This window comes from Magnolia sinica, chromosome 10 (genome assembly GCF_029962835.1).
Source record: "Magnolia sinica isolate HGM2019 chromosome 10, MsV1, whole genome shotgun sequence".
Taxonomy (NCBI): domain Eukaryota; kingdom Viridiplantae; phylum Streptophyta; class Magnoliopsida; order Magnoliales; family Magnoliaceae; genus Magnolia; species Magnolia sinica.
The window spans coordinates 74,363,225-74,378,791 of NC_080582.1; positions in this window are offsets into that span (position 1 = coordinate 74,363,225).

Consider the following 15,567-nt stretch of genomic DNA (forward strand, 5'->3'; position numbering starts at 1 on the left):
CCCGCTCAATTTCACGTTTGCCCCGCTCGATTCCTAGTTTACCTTACTCAATTTCCAGTTTGCCCCGATGGCTTGCATTGCTGCACTTTACTCTTCGAATAAACCTGTTCCCATGGTTTGCATTTATAAAGCAAAATCATGTAGCATTTATAAAAAAGCTAGATATGTTACTTAATAAATTAATAGGGACTGGTTACGAACCCATGGATTTCTTGACACCTAGTACATGTCCCCAACAAAATCACTGTTTGCTATCTCATCTGCCAATGATCGCGGCCCTTTGGTTGGAAAGAAAATAGCATATTAAGAATTTCCAACAACATTCTCCAAATCCCCGATGTAAGTCGCAGTGACAACATGGATATCTCTAAAGTGTAGTCCAGGAGCCTTGTATACTAATATATTTCTCGAGATTTGCCCATTCTCCCTATATTTTAGTGAGAAATAAAGCATGAAACAAATATTTTTGTAAAGAACAAATTGCCCATAGAACACTTTTTAGGTTATTCACCTAGAACAAGTGGATGATAACATGTTGAAGCAATATGGAAAAACTACATCAGTTTTCTACAGAAGTTCTAAAATTTTAAGAAATCTATGATGATAGAAATTTATGGCAGTTGCATGTGCATTTAAACTCGCTTTCAACATCTAATAAGTCTTAAGTAGAAAACATACCTCTCAATGCAATGTGCTTATTGGAACGAACATTTCGAGCATCATTCAAAACATTCCTCAGAAGATCCATAAAGTATTCTTTTGAGACACCTCCATAGTTTAGTAGTGAAATTAAAGTCTTATTTAGGTACATTTTCCTTGGCTGGTTACTAAAAAAAGGAAGACAAGTAATTTGGACCAACTCTTCACATCACATTTGCAGATAACAAATAACCATTACATACAAGCACTAAAAGCAAACAAGGTACTATACTATTATTCACACAACCAATTCGAAGACGGAGAACCCCAACTTCTCACCCTAATAAAATTTCAAATACTCCCAACAAGGATGGAATTTATTCATCTTGGTATCGATCCCTAGTGAGGGTGGCTAACATGGAGGGTGTGTACTGACATGAGTGTGTACCAACAAGCTAACCCAAAAAAAAAAATTACAAAAAATTACAAAAAATGCAAACATCGATATTATCGACATATCGTCGATAATATCGAGGTAAGTCATCGATAAGATCGACACTATGTCGATAATATCGACTTTGGATGACAATTGTCTAGCAAGCTTTGCTACATTTTTCATATAATATTGATATATCGAGACACTCTAGATATTATCGATGCTCAGGGATCGATAAATCGTTAAACTCTCGATTATATCGAGTATAGCAGCAATTTGTCCAGTGAGCAAACCTCAATTTCAATATCTTGTCGATAAATCGACACAGTATAGATAATATCGATTTCGATATATCGATATATCGACATGTTGTAGATAATATCGAATTATGGTTATAAGTGTCCAACAACCAAACACCAAAATTTCATATTTACTCGATATATCGAGAAGTTCTAGATAATATCGATGATGACGATGGATACATCGACGACATGTTGATGATATCTACGTATAATACAATCATAAATGTAGTCGATTTTATCGACGTAAGTTATCGATATTATGAAGATATCATTGATAATATCTATGACTTATGAATAATGTCACGTATGGAAATTTGATAAGTCATATCAAAGTATATCGATGCTACGTCGATAATATCGACACCATACGTCTCGATATATCGATGATTTGTCGATAATATCGATTATAGATTTTAACTGTCCAGGAAGCTGACTGTTCAAATTCTTATATTATCGATATATCTACAACTTGTCGAACAGATCGTTGATAACACATCGATATATCGACAAAGTGTAGATAAAATCGATGACACCTTCAAACTGTCCAGCAATAGTGTTCGAATTTTCCATGAGGACTCGATATATCACCCATTTGTCGATATTATCGAAATGTCACTTGTCGATATATCGATAAACTATAGATATTATCGACAGATCTCAGTTTTCAAAAATACCTTCCAATCCTGCATTAACTGCTTTCACCAACCGTCCTTTATTACACTCCATTACCCTTTTCTTTTCACTCCTTCTAAAACGATCTCTCCACTTCATCTCCAACAGATTTCTCCACATTAGCAAGCTTATTCTTTGAAGGATTCATTCTAACACGATCTCGGTAAGTTTGTGTTCATTGCAATTAATATGAAATGTTGAGTTTGTCGATGATGGAAACCCCCTTTCACCTTCCTTTCTTCTATTTTTTAAACTGTCAACCGGATTTTAACTTTTTTTTTTTGTTAAAGTTGAAAACGGAAAATATAGATGTTATGAAGTAAATGATCATACACCCTGTTAGAAAATATAGATTGTTATGTTTGGCTAGTTTCAAATATGATTTTACTTCCACGTGGAATATGTATAGATGATGATGGATTTTAATAATGTATGCTCAATAAACACAGGTGAGTTATAGGGTCCTGTCGGGCATAGTTTGTCCACGTGTGGCCCATGGTTCTGTCGAGCTAGATCATGGTTTGATTGGGATCTGCAGTGGATGGAGCTGCCACATTAATCTTCCATATTGGAGGATACCTGTAAGCCCCGTATCCTAGACCGTACCATTCCATAGACTTCTGCGGCCTTCCCGGTCAAATTCCGACAACCTTCGACCCTTAACCGATATTTGCGCGTGACCCTGATTCACACGCCGTCAACCCGAGTCGACTCAACCCAAGACTTGTACCATAGCAACCGCGCTGATGTTGTGACTCGCGCGCCAAGGCGATACCTTAGTTAGGAGATATGGCCCAGCGTTCGGTGCGAGGAAAACACCGCGCGTGCAAATTCCGAGAGAATCTTTACGATTTGTCACATCAATCCATCAAGCCATCAATCTCAACATGTCAAGTACACATCACCTTTCACCCATTTCCAAGCAACCACAAAAGTCAAAAAGTTCTTACAAAGCCCATACTTTTCTTACACCATTTGCCACAAAAGTCAAAAAGTCCTTTGCACCCATCACTCATCACATCCATCACTCCATCACTCATCACTCTCTCTCTCCCTTTACAATTCTCTCTCCCCTTCATTTTTCAATTCACTTTCCCAAGCAAGAGAGCACCATACGTATGAGCTTCTTTCAGTTTCCTAAGCAACAAAGGTGACCCACTTTCCTACCCCTTCATCTCCCATCTCAACCATCCAAACCTCATCTCTTCCATTGGAATCGAAGCTAAGGAGCTAAGGAAGCCTAGGGTGCAAGAAGAAGCTGGTGGGTGATCTTTATTTTCTTTTTTGTGATTTAAGGGCCCACATTTGGTGGGACCCATCTTGATGAATGCTTTGTATTGAGGGGCCCATAGTGGCGGGGCCTCTCCTCCACCCGATTCCTTCCTCTCTCTTTCTCTCTTTCTTATGTATTGTGGACCCCTCCCTTTTCATGTATGATCCACACCGTCCCATCCGTAGGGCCCACCTTGCGGACCATTCTTGGGTGGGCCTGGATGTGGAGAAAACACAAATATCAGCTTGATTCAAAAAAATTCAGGTGGGCCACGTCCCTGTGGTACCCACCATGATGTTTGTGTTACGACCACACGTCCAGTGTGAGGGCTGGACGTTGGCCAGTGACACCCAGCCCCATAGCTCAACTGGCAGGCTGCGTGGAGATACCTCGTTTCAAACAATGTGGTCATGGTATCGATCCCTATGAAGGTGGCTAACATGGAGGCTGTGTGCTGACATGAGTGTGTACTAACATGGAGGGTGTGTGCTAACATGAGTGTGCGCTGACATGAGTGTACTGCAAGGGTGTCGGGTCCATGGGACCCATCCACACCGTCCATCCATTTAGCATGGGCCACACCACCATGAACTATGGTGTCCACCGTCCTTGGACGGTGGGACCCACCCCCTCGTGTGGGGCCCTCCCTAATGCCCAAATCCATAGCTCTACAGGCAGACTGAGTGGAGGTACCTCGTTTCAACGGTGGGCCCCCATAGCTCATGTGGTAGACTAAATGAAAGATACCTCATTCAACGCTGAGGTCTTGGTGTCCGTGGGACCCACCCAAGTTTTTGGATACGGCTGGAACTTGGTCTGACCCTTCATTCAAGTGGGACACCCACAAAGGGTGGGCTGGATTTGTGAACCCCATTTCGGTGGGCCTGATAATGATTATGAATGTTTTCCATGGAGGGTAGCTCTCTTAACTGTTGTATCTGGTGCGGCCCACACAAGTCATGGACTGACTTGATTTTTGAGACCTAGGCCCACGCTGGAATGGTGCATTTGACCGATGGGTCAGATGTTTGGCAAACATCAACGGTGGGGCCCACACAGCTCGACGAGCTCGCTGTACCTTTTCCCATATATATATATGGTGGGCCCTACATGGAACCCACCTCTGTTGTGTCTCTGTTTGTGTCAGAGGAGGAAAAAGAAAAAAAGAAAAGAAAAAGGAAAAGAACAGAGGAGAGGTAGCCACGTGCTGCTCTCTCTCTCTATCTCTCTCTTTGAACGTCAGTAACATGTAGGTCCCGCATGATGTATGTGTTTTACACATGCCGTCCATCCGACGGTGGGACCCACTCCCTATGTACATGCGTTATCTACACCGTCCCTTATTTGAACGGTGGGGCCCACCATGATGCAAGTGTTTTATCCATGTCATTCAATCATTTATGAGATTATTTTAAGACATGGGAAAATGAGGGAATCAGATCTAAAGTTCAAATGGGCCCCACCATTTAAATAGTGGACTGTGGCATCCACCGCTCAACTTCTAAGGGCAGCATTAGTTCCCAATTGAGTTGATATTTGTTTTCATTTCATCTATCTTTATGTTAACTTGTGAATAGTTCGGATCTCAAAAATATATGAGGGTGGGCCCGATTTGATATACCTGAGGCCCATTTGATGTAACTAAGGCCTATGGGTCGAGGCCCATTAGGATGTACACAAGTCCATTACAATGTGTAACCCTACCATGGTTTGAATAATGATGTTTTTGGTAGCTGTGCCTTGGGAGCAATGTTGGTTTAACGTCCACATTGTAAGAATAATGTTGGTTAAATGTCCGTATTATAATCCTCCCTAGGGCCCATTGTTAGGCCCATACTTGTAGGCCGTCTAGGCCCACCTTTGTTAAGAATAACATCCATCACTGTATAACATGTTTAGTATAGTTCCTGATTCCTGATCATACGCATCATATGTATGCTTGATATGAGGAGTGACTGATCATAGCATATGCCTTCGGGCAGATTGATTAGGGGCTCCTGGATAGACGGTGTTGCCCTACATGAGCGTACGATAAGCACAGGATTGTTGCATGACGAGATAGTGTAATTCATGCATCCGCATTGTGTGATGTGGTTACTGTATGCCCTAGCGACATCAGGGCCGTAGCCTCCACAGGCGCATCGTGGTTGACAGGATTGGATACCGAAAATCTTGTTCTACATGAGGTGCTATAGATATCCCTGGGTGAAAGTCCCTAAACCCTTATGGTACCAAGAGGTTGCTCCAACGTCTAGACCGAGTGGGTACATGAGCACCGAGTGCCGATTACCAGATGACTGCATTTTCTACTGTGTCGTGGTTGGTTAGAAGGTGGTGCGGCCTTACCAGCCCGAGAGGATGGGGCAAAGCTAGGCTGAGTCTGACTAGCTCGAAGAATAGGTCCGCTATCGACGAGCCGAGCCCGATATTGGTAGGTGGATAGTGAGGTCTCTTCCACTCACCTTATTGAGCGCGATGGGGCGGCAATCTGGTTGGAGTGACTAGACCCCGGTGATATTCCAGAGTTGAGCTGTATTAATATGTGGACTTAGATGAGGATTCGCATGCTTGAGTTGTATTTCGCACTGCATGGCCTTGTTATGACCGATATCATTCATGTCTTACATCGCATAGTCTTGGTACAACTAACGGTATTCATGGATTCATCAGCATATTTCGCATCACTCTGATACTGCATAATTGTAATACTATCTTACGCATACACTTACACCACCCTCTAAGCTTTCCATAAACTTATGCACGACCGTTGCGTGCAGGTGACGTTGGAGCGCAGCAGCGCTAAGGTAGGAGCGCTTTGCAGATCATCTTGGAGCTTTTTGTTCATTATCAGTGTATTTTCCTTTATGCTCATTATACTTGTAAAGTTTTTGATCATAGTGGAAATGTGATGGAGTTTTTGGTTGTTGTTTGTGGGTTATGTCTTTAGTTATGCTTATTACGAATTAAACTGATGTTGAAAAATCCTCCTCGTAGCATCCCAGGATCGGAACCTGGCGAATGGGCGCTGGGGACCGAGAATGGGGTTCTACGGAGGCTGTCGGCACCGGATTCGGTGATCGGGATTTTGTGAGCCCGGTGTTTGGGGCGTGACAATACCCATCCAATCTTTTGGCTTTTTTAGCATATTCCATTCACAGTGGGACCCGTCAGATCTAAAGTTTGGAACAATGAAGCATGTGTCTTGCTTCATACAGGTTGAGCACATTAGACTATTCTGTTGGTGTCGCACCCGTGTCAAACATTTCAAGATAACAAGAAAAAGTCTAACAAGCATTTTCTCACCAAGTATGACTTTCCCTGAAATGTCATGGTATAAGAAAACTACTCTAACATGCATGACTCTTAAGAATTTTCAATGAGACTGCCAGAAACATTTTATGGTCGTGTGAATGGAGCTGATTTCATATACAGGTGGCATGTTCGTTAGAACTATGGTATGGTACCACAACTTGTGCTACCTTGCCCATGCGGAGTTATTCACTCAATCGTTAGATGATTTATATATATACATCAGTTCACTGTTCAATGATAAATCATGAATTGGCCAGATATCTTGAATTTCGAGTTTATTTTATCATTTCCTTTGTTTGAAACAGGCATTATCATCTCAACAGTCACAATGCCTAAGGATAAAGGAAAAAGGGGCTATGGTTGGAGAGTCATCCAGGGGAGATTGTACAAACTCCGATCAAGACATAGATCGGAACGGGTAGAGGAACGGACTTCCTCGACCGAATCGCCGACTAGGCGAGCTCATATTTAAAGGAGTGCTGCCATTCAGGATCCCTCTCCACCAATCTAACCAGAATAATTGATCCCACAGGTTCCTCCTCCTCCTGTGAACATGTACGATAAATATCGGGTCCGAAAAATAGTAAATGAGAAAAAGGTCGATCAAGCGTTCATACAATTTGGGATTCCACAAATTTTGGAGAAAGTTGAGTGGAGTAACCTCTTAAATTTTGGAGGGACAGTTAGAAATGAGCAAGTGATCATATTTCTATCATACTGTCACTCGCCGGTAATGCACCCTACTTCATTTTAGGTGACCATTGGAGAGATCTCCACCACCATTAATCCTGGGGTAATTGCACAGCTATTAGGGATTCCAGCCACAAATCGAGGCTTGATTGATCATGACATTGATGACCCAGATGTACGGATAGAAATGACCAAGTATTTTTGTAACGGACAGAATGTGGAGTGGTATCACGGTAATGCATTGAGAGCAACGCACCTAGAAGAGAAGTACAAGGTGCTACACAGTATCTTCTGCTCGAATGTTTATCCGAGGGACTCAAATAAGTCTGACATTACTTTGTATATGTTAGATATTTTATACAACATCTATCATGGTATTCTTCTATGTCTTCCCACCATCATTACTCAATTAATTACCGACTGAATAACGACCACGAGAAGTACAACCATTCCATTCTTACACCTATTATGTTTACTCTCCCGTCATGTTGGTCTCATGCCCACCACTGACCGACCAAGACCCGTGAAAATGTTTACACAAAACAACATCAAGCGCATGAAACTGGGGATGAAAGGGGCATCGACATCAGTAAGACGCAATGAAGATTTTATGGGAGAGACAGAAGCAGAGGCAGCGGAGACAGAGGCTGCAAAGATGGATGCGGCTGAGACAAAGGCAGCTGACACCGACTATCTTACAGATGGAGAGCAGCGTGAGGTGCCACGACCCTCATATGATCATACTAGTCGAAGCATGCCATACCGTAACTGTAGGGCATACATTGTTAGGCACATGGATGAGCAGGACAGACGACTTACGCGACTGGAGCGGCTTTCTGAGGCCATCTAGAAGGGTATCGAGCGGGTCAAGCATAAGATTGACAACCTTATTGCCACAATCACCTGCCGGCATGATGATGTCGCTTCACCGGATGACAGTCCGTCCAGGTAGACTGGATTTGGTCATGTCTATTGGCTTGTGCATCAATTATCTTTTTGGGATGCCAAGCCTATCAGATATTACTTTCGAACTGTTTCTTTAGATAATGGCGTGAATTTTACTTTGACTGATGCAGGGGACATTGATTTTAGTACCCAAACTTGGGGTACTTATTTTGATTACAGTATGTGGTGTTATGATGAAATTTATTTATGCACTTCATGTTATATTGCATGTTCTCAATTTCATTTACCTTTCAAAGGTTGATGGTGTTCACTCCCCAAGTATAGGGTTGTGATGTAGTAATAAACTCGGTGAGACCGACGTCGAATCCCAAGGGACTGATACTTGTACGTTATCTGAAACTAGGTAGAAATAGAACTAGCTTAAGATGAAATCTAAATCCACTATAAAGTGATGAATAATGGTGAGAGATTAATCTAAAACTTAAGAGAAATCAGAGATAGGAAACTAGGGATTCAGAGGATCCACTTGTAGAGATCAGGGAGATCTTACGCCTGCATCAAGAATCATGGAAATTAAACTGAACTCACTTGATCTAGTTTTTACGAGATGAAAGGTATATGAATTAGAATGGATTCCATCATCAAACCATGCCCAGGAGACAATGCAAATAACAGAATTAAACTAATTACCAACCAATCAATAATGCATGAAGGTTAGGAAGGGTACCGTCATCCAACCATGCCCATGAGACGATGGTGAACAATAGGGCTTCCTGACGTCATAAACATCAAAAGGAGGAAGAAATACTCAAAGCCATCGCAGATCTATTATAATTTCAGTCACAACAAACCATAAAAAAACTGAAAGTATTCCTTTTAATTGAACTAGATTCACATCAGTCAGTCTAAATAAGAGGTGCAAGCAAAGTCTCTCCCATCAGACTACAAGCTTCACCTCTTAGCCCTAGCTAAGAGGTTCAGCCAGACATGGATGGGCTGGATCTCTTAAAAATAAAAACAAAATAAAAAAATAAATCAGAAGAGAAAACGAACTCTCTCTTGCCCTCTTCTCTCTCCCTTGCAATCGTCCAAGAAAAACCGAGCTCAAGTCCTCCCTCCTGCCGCATGCCTCGTTCTCTCTCTCTCTTGCTTATATAGTCTGCTAGCAGTAGCGGAGAGGCCTGGCTGGAGTCGGTTTGTATGCTCAGCAACCCCCTTTGAAGCTCCTTGCGCAAGTCCATTTATGCAGCCAAGAAAACGGCAGCGCCCGGGCTCTGCGTGGACGCACGGCCTGCGCAAGACCTGCGCTGGGATGATGGTAGGGCCCATTTCTTGGATTTTCTTGCGAGATCGGGTCCGTTCATTGGACTGTACACGGAAAACCGGTCGTACATGACTATTTTTTGTCTGTTTTGGTGTGGCCCACCTGAGCTTTTTAGACCGCCGTCCGAGTTGCGTTAAAACGATGAAAAACTGATCATGCAACTCTCTTCAAATTCGCTCTCCTAGGTCTACATTAGCTGGGTCGTTGGAGACTTCTGAACGGTTCAGATCATCGAACCGATCCTTGCCACGAATGCAAAATGGCCCATATCTTCCGATCACGTGCGAACAGAGCTTTCGCTCTTCTTGCGCTGAGATGATGGTGGGCCCCAATTAGATATCTTTTTGAGAAATCCACTCCGTCCATTATTATCCTCTCGAAAATCCATTAGGGAATGGATGGTTTTGAATTGATTTATGCGTGGCCCACAGGAGTTTTCTCACAGCCGTCCATCTTTCGTTTTGACGGTTGAAATATGATATACGCTATCTCCTAAAATTCTGTCACCTAGGCTTTGGTAATAAGGCCTTTGAAATCCTAATGGACGGTCTGGATCTTCTAAATACATGATGAGTGGGGCCCACAAAGCAAACCCAATGCCGGACAACGTTAACGCTGTTGCGTTTTGGAAGAGTCTGAGTTTTTGTCGGTCAGTGCCCGTTGACCGACTTTGAGTGCATGGGTGCATGGCTGGTGCACGTGCACACTATGCACATGCAATGCACACGAGGGGTCCATCATGGTGTATGTACAAAATCTCCTCCGTCCATCTGGTTCTTCATATAATTTAAGGTGTTAAGACCGAAGATGAGGTATATCCAGAGATCAAGTAGGCCCCAGATCAGTAAATTGTGGGCTGATCTGTCTGTTGGGTCACTTCCACAGCGATCCAATGGATGATTTTTGATGCGTACGGTTAATTCATGATCATCAGGTCTCATAAAAAGTTTGGAGCCAATCAGATGGTGGGAACCCCATGATCTTGCATTATGGATGTTTTTCAGGCCTGTTTGAAGTGAATGACTGGAATTTCTCTGATCTCTGACGTGTAAATCCTCGATCATGGTCCCATGGGGCCCTGTCCAATGCCTTGGTGATGCCTGAGCTTTATATCCATGCTTTTAGCATCCTTTCCAGTCAATGCTCGTAAATATATTCTGCATCACAAATACGATTAAATCAGGTCATTAAACGACATCATGTTTGTAAATCCAGGAAATAATTGGGGTCTAATATGCAATATTTGACCCTCAACAGATGGCGCTTAATGGTGTGCATTACGCCATGGCAATCTCGCTCCCAGATTGAGCGATATGACATGTTGATGATACCTGATTGATTGAGTTTTTTCAAGTTTTTATATTATGATTTGATTAGACAGTTTTACAGTTTTGTCATTGAAAAATCTTTGAACTGGGGGTTATTTTAAAAATCCAAACATGATGGGACCTTGAAAATCTTGGAAATTTGGATGCGAAACAAAAAATCAGAACATGATGGGACCCAAGACAAGAACACATCGTTATGGGCTATTATGCTAAGCTCATGTCCTTTTTATAATACATCAAAGATAGTGCTTTTGTTGAATTTGTCAAGAGAGAGGTATTTATAATAGTTCATTCTTTTATATGCTTTTTCACCTCTTTTTCGCCTCATTGGTATGCAGGTTGTTAGAAATTATTTATAAATTAAATATGTGGCATAATTACAAACTATGTATCATCCAAAGTATATAAATTACATAAATTACACGATATATTATACACCGGGTATCAGAAACTTGCACGAGCGGCGATTATACCCGGTTTGTTTGCATCGCCCACACTTTACTGTTTTCGATTCCTCTCCACGCGATGAAATTCTAAGCTTTTTAGGTCTTCCAGCTGACCTCCTCTGTCTTGGGGGTTTAATCTGTGCACAATACTCCATCCCCGCTGAAATTTCCAACTCACTATTGTCGCGTACTGGATACACCGATTCGCTATACGTGGCCAGGTAATTATGCGCCATGTAGAATGGGGAGCAGTATGAGTAGTGAGGAAGATTGTAGTTTATGCAGGCTGACAGGACATGCATACAAAGGTACCCCTTCATGCCAAACTCACGACATGTAAATGAAAACTCACTGAGCTTCACTGTATCGTTATAATCTCCAACAACATAGTACTCATCTCGAGAAATAGCATGACAGCAAACATCTCGTGCCTTCTGCACAATATCCTTTAACTGTTTCTCCGCCCATGGTGTCAATGGACCCACAAATGATGCCACAAATTCACATCTCTTTTAAAACAATTCCTGTATCTTCAATATTACAGCCTCTATCAATTTCGTAACGGGGTATTCGCGTGCTTCTTTAAAAAGGGCATTAACGCACTCAGATATGTTTGTCGTGACCAAGTTGAATCTTCTTCCTGGAAAGTGCGAAGATGTCCATCTCTCGTACCCGATTTCTGTTAGTCATGCATGTACTGGGGGATTGGCCATTTCGATATCATGCATTATTTTTTCAAATTCGGCCCTCCTGCAAGTCTTCACAACCCTCCAGTAATACATCTCTAGCAACTTGTCCTTAAAAGTGTCTACCAAATTTCTGTAGATGTGGTACGCGCAATTGAAAAGGCCAAGTTATATGTCCTAGAAGGGGGGGGGGGGGGGTGAATAGGACAATGCCAAATAAAAACTTATAACAGCGGAATAATGAAGAAAATGATAGCCAAATTAAATAACAATGCAGGAAAGAAAAACAATCTCAAAATTCAGATCTTGAGAGGTTGATACAAACGTTATTCTAAGGACAACCTTACACCAAAAACCAAGTTTATGGTAGGACAACCTTATTTCTAGAAAGGTCTTTGTATCAAGTCTCAAATCGAAGAGGAATACAAAAATAAATATAAACTGAATTGAAATAACTTGTAATTAAAAATGTATTGTTCTAGGGACAGCCATACACCATAAAAATGGCAGGGCAACCTTGCTGGAACAACTTTCAAATGAAATTGAAAATCAAGCTTATAAAGGAATAACAGAAAGTAAATTCTAAGCTATTACAACATTCTCACAAAGCTTGAAATAATTACAACATTCACCACCATACATACATCCCACAAAAAGAATAAAAAATTAGAAGAATAAAACAATGAACCACAACTCAAGGGATTATAGTGGTTCGCCTGTGTGTTCACCAACTGTTATATAACAGCCACACAAAATGCTACTCCACTCCTAATATCCTCACACAGGGGATATTAGCGTTCACTAAAAATAGGTTTTCCCAGGTTCACCCAAAACCCTTACAATTGTGTCTTTGTATGTGGGCTTACACAATTAAAAAAAATCCCACTTCTGAGTTTTCCTGGCTCTCCTCAGAAAAACCAATATAACAAGATTTTTCTGGCAAATCTTGAAAGAAACCAAAATAATAGAAAGGAATTTACAATATGTAAAATACCTGAATATCTCCTTCGTTGTAGCAGCCCGGTAGAACCAAATCAAAGTAGATGATTGAATGTCTAAGTTCAATGTCCAGTACTCGATTACAATGGTTCTAATTCTAATAGATTTTAAATTAAACCAAATAGGGCTTGCCTTAATTGATTTTGATTCCAAAGAAAGGGAATAATAATTCCTCTTTATCAAATCAGATTGGAATATAAGAAACAAAATCAATTAAAATAAAGCTAAGGAAAGAGAATATTAAATAAGCACACTTAGCTTAGATGGAGCACAGAATTATCTCTCAGAAGTTCGACGAAGATTGGCTTGAATGAATTAATTAAATCGATAATTTCTTCTGAGATTCGTGCACTATTTATAGGTGAGAAGATCGTGTCTTCGACTGGTCTAGAGTGCTCTTCGACTAGTCGAAGTACTAACAGATATTTGAAAAATCCGGCAAGATATGCTCTGACCGTTCTACGACTGGTCGAAGCTTTCCTACGACTGGTCGTAGGTCACCTACGACTGGTCGTAGGTTTCCTTCGACTGGTCGTAGGTCCTGAATATCTTCGCTGGACTTCGAGTCGAAGAATGTACGACTGGTCGAAGATCAGTCGACACTGTTCCTACGACTGGTCGAACAGATTCCAGGACTAGTCGAAGGCTAACAGATTTTATCCGGAATTTGTAACAAACTTACGACTGGTTGAGGAATTTCTTAGACTGGTCGAAGCAAGTCTAGGACTAGTCGAAGAAGGCCTAGGACTAGTCGAAGAAAAGACCAATCACATAAAAAATAACATTCGACTTATGTATTCGAAATGACCCACTTCTAAGGTCAACCTATGGTCAAACAAACCTCAATCATGAAGTATGGACATTGAAGCATTAGGAACAAGTGACCTTGAAGTATCAGTCTTGAAGTCTTGATGTAGTTGAACTGTTCATGTAACTCAATCTTGAAAGTGGCTTGAGTTTCAGCTTGAGTCTTGAGTTCAGCTTGAGTCTTGCCTTGTGAGCAGTTCTTTCATTCCAGAGTCTTGTCTTGTGAGCAGTTCTTTCATTCAAGATCTTGAGTCTTGTACTTGAGAGCTTTGCTTGTTGTGAGCTTAGCTTGTTCATGAATGTTGATCCTTGAGAGAACTTCACTTAAGCAAGTTATATATAACATAACAGTGATTTTGTCATCACAAATTTGACAACAAACATGAATAGAAACTATAGCACTTACAATCTCCCCCTTTGTCAAATTAGTGACAAAACACATAATCAAGATAAACAAGAGTAAAACAACTGGTTAATACCTGTAAATCAATATTCAACATTCAACCAGTTTCATTCAACAAGATCAAACATATACTCCCCTTGACTCCCCACTCCCCCTGAGTAACATAACCAATGCTACTCCTCTCACATAATATTAACAACAAACCATTCTCCCCCTTTTGGTCACAATATGACAAAGGAGAACTAAATAAAGGAATGAGAGTAAACAGAAGGAGGAAATAGAGTATAGCAAAAGAGTCATAGAGATACACAAGATAGCATCACATATATCCAGCATAAATATTACATCAAGAACAAATATCCAGCATTAAACATAGATAGAATCCAAATCAAAATCAGCCAAGTGCTAAGTAAGAAAGTTATTACATACAAAAAGTCTCATAGAAACTAGTCAAAACTAGAACTTGAAGATGGAGCAGGAATAGAAGGATCAAGTTGGTGCATGCCTTTGTTCAAGCGCCTAAGATATTTGCGCATATACTTGAATTGCAAATCATGAGCAACAGATATATTTTCCAACTTAACATTTATATTCTCAACTTTACCTTCTAATGCACTCAGACGTGCATCAACATCAGATGGTATAAAATCTGGATCATTAGCTGAGTCAGAATCCAGTTCCTCAAAAATTCAAATTACTTGTAATTTAAACAAAAATTGAAATTCAATCTAGCAAATATATACACTATGATACAAGTAGGCATAAATAATCAATTTAAAATGCACATGCCAAGATCAAATTTCATCTTTTTGAACCTGCTTTTATCAAGAGGTTTTGTGAAAATATCAGCACGTTGATCTTCAGTAGGAATATATTCTAGAGATATAACATTTTCTTCTACTAATTCCCTTATATAATGAAATCTAATGTCAATATGCTTAGTACGAGAATGCTGAATAGGATTTTTTGAAATATTTATCGCACTGGAATTATCACAATGTAATAACATAGAATCCTGTTTAATTCCATAATCACTTAGCATTCGTTGCATCCAAACAAGCTGTGTACATGCATTACCAGCTGCGATATACTCAGCTTCAGCTGTTGAAAGTGATATAGAATTTTGTTTCTTACTAAACCAGGAAACTAGACAATTTCCAATGTAAAAACAACCACCACTGGTTGATTTTCTATCATCTAGATTACCAGCCCAGTCAGCATCCGAGTACCCAGCTAATTGGACACTGGTCTCATGAGGATACCAGAGACCGAGATTTACAGTACTTGCGACATATCTAATAATTCACTTGACAGCAATCAAGTGAGATTCTTTTGGATCAGATT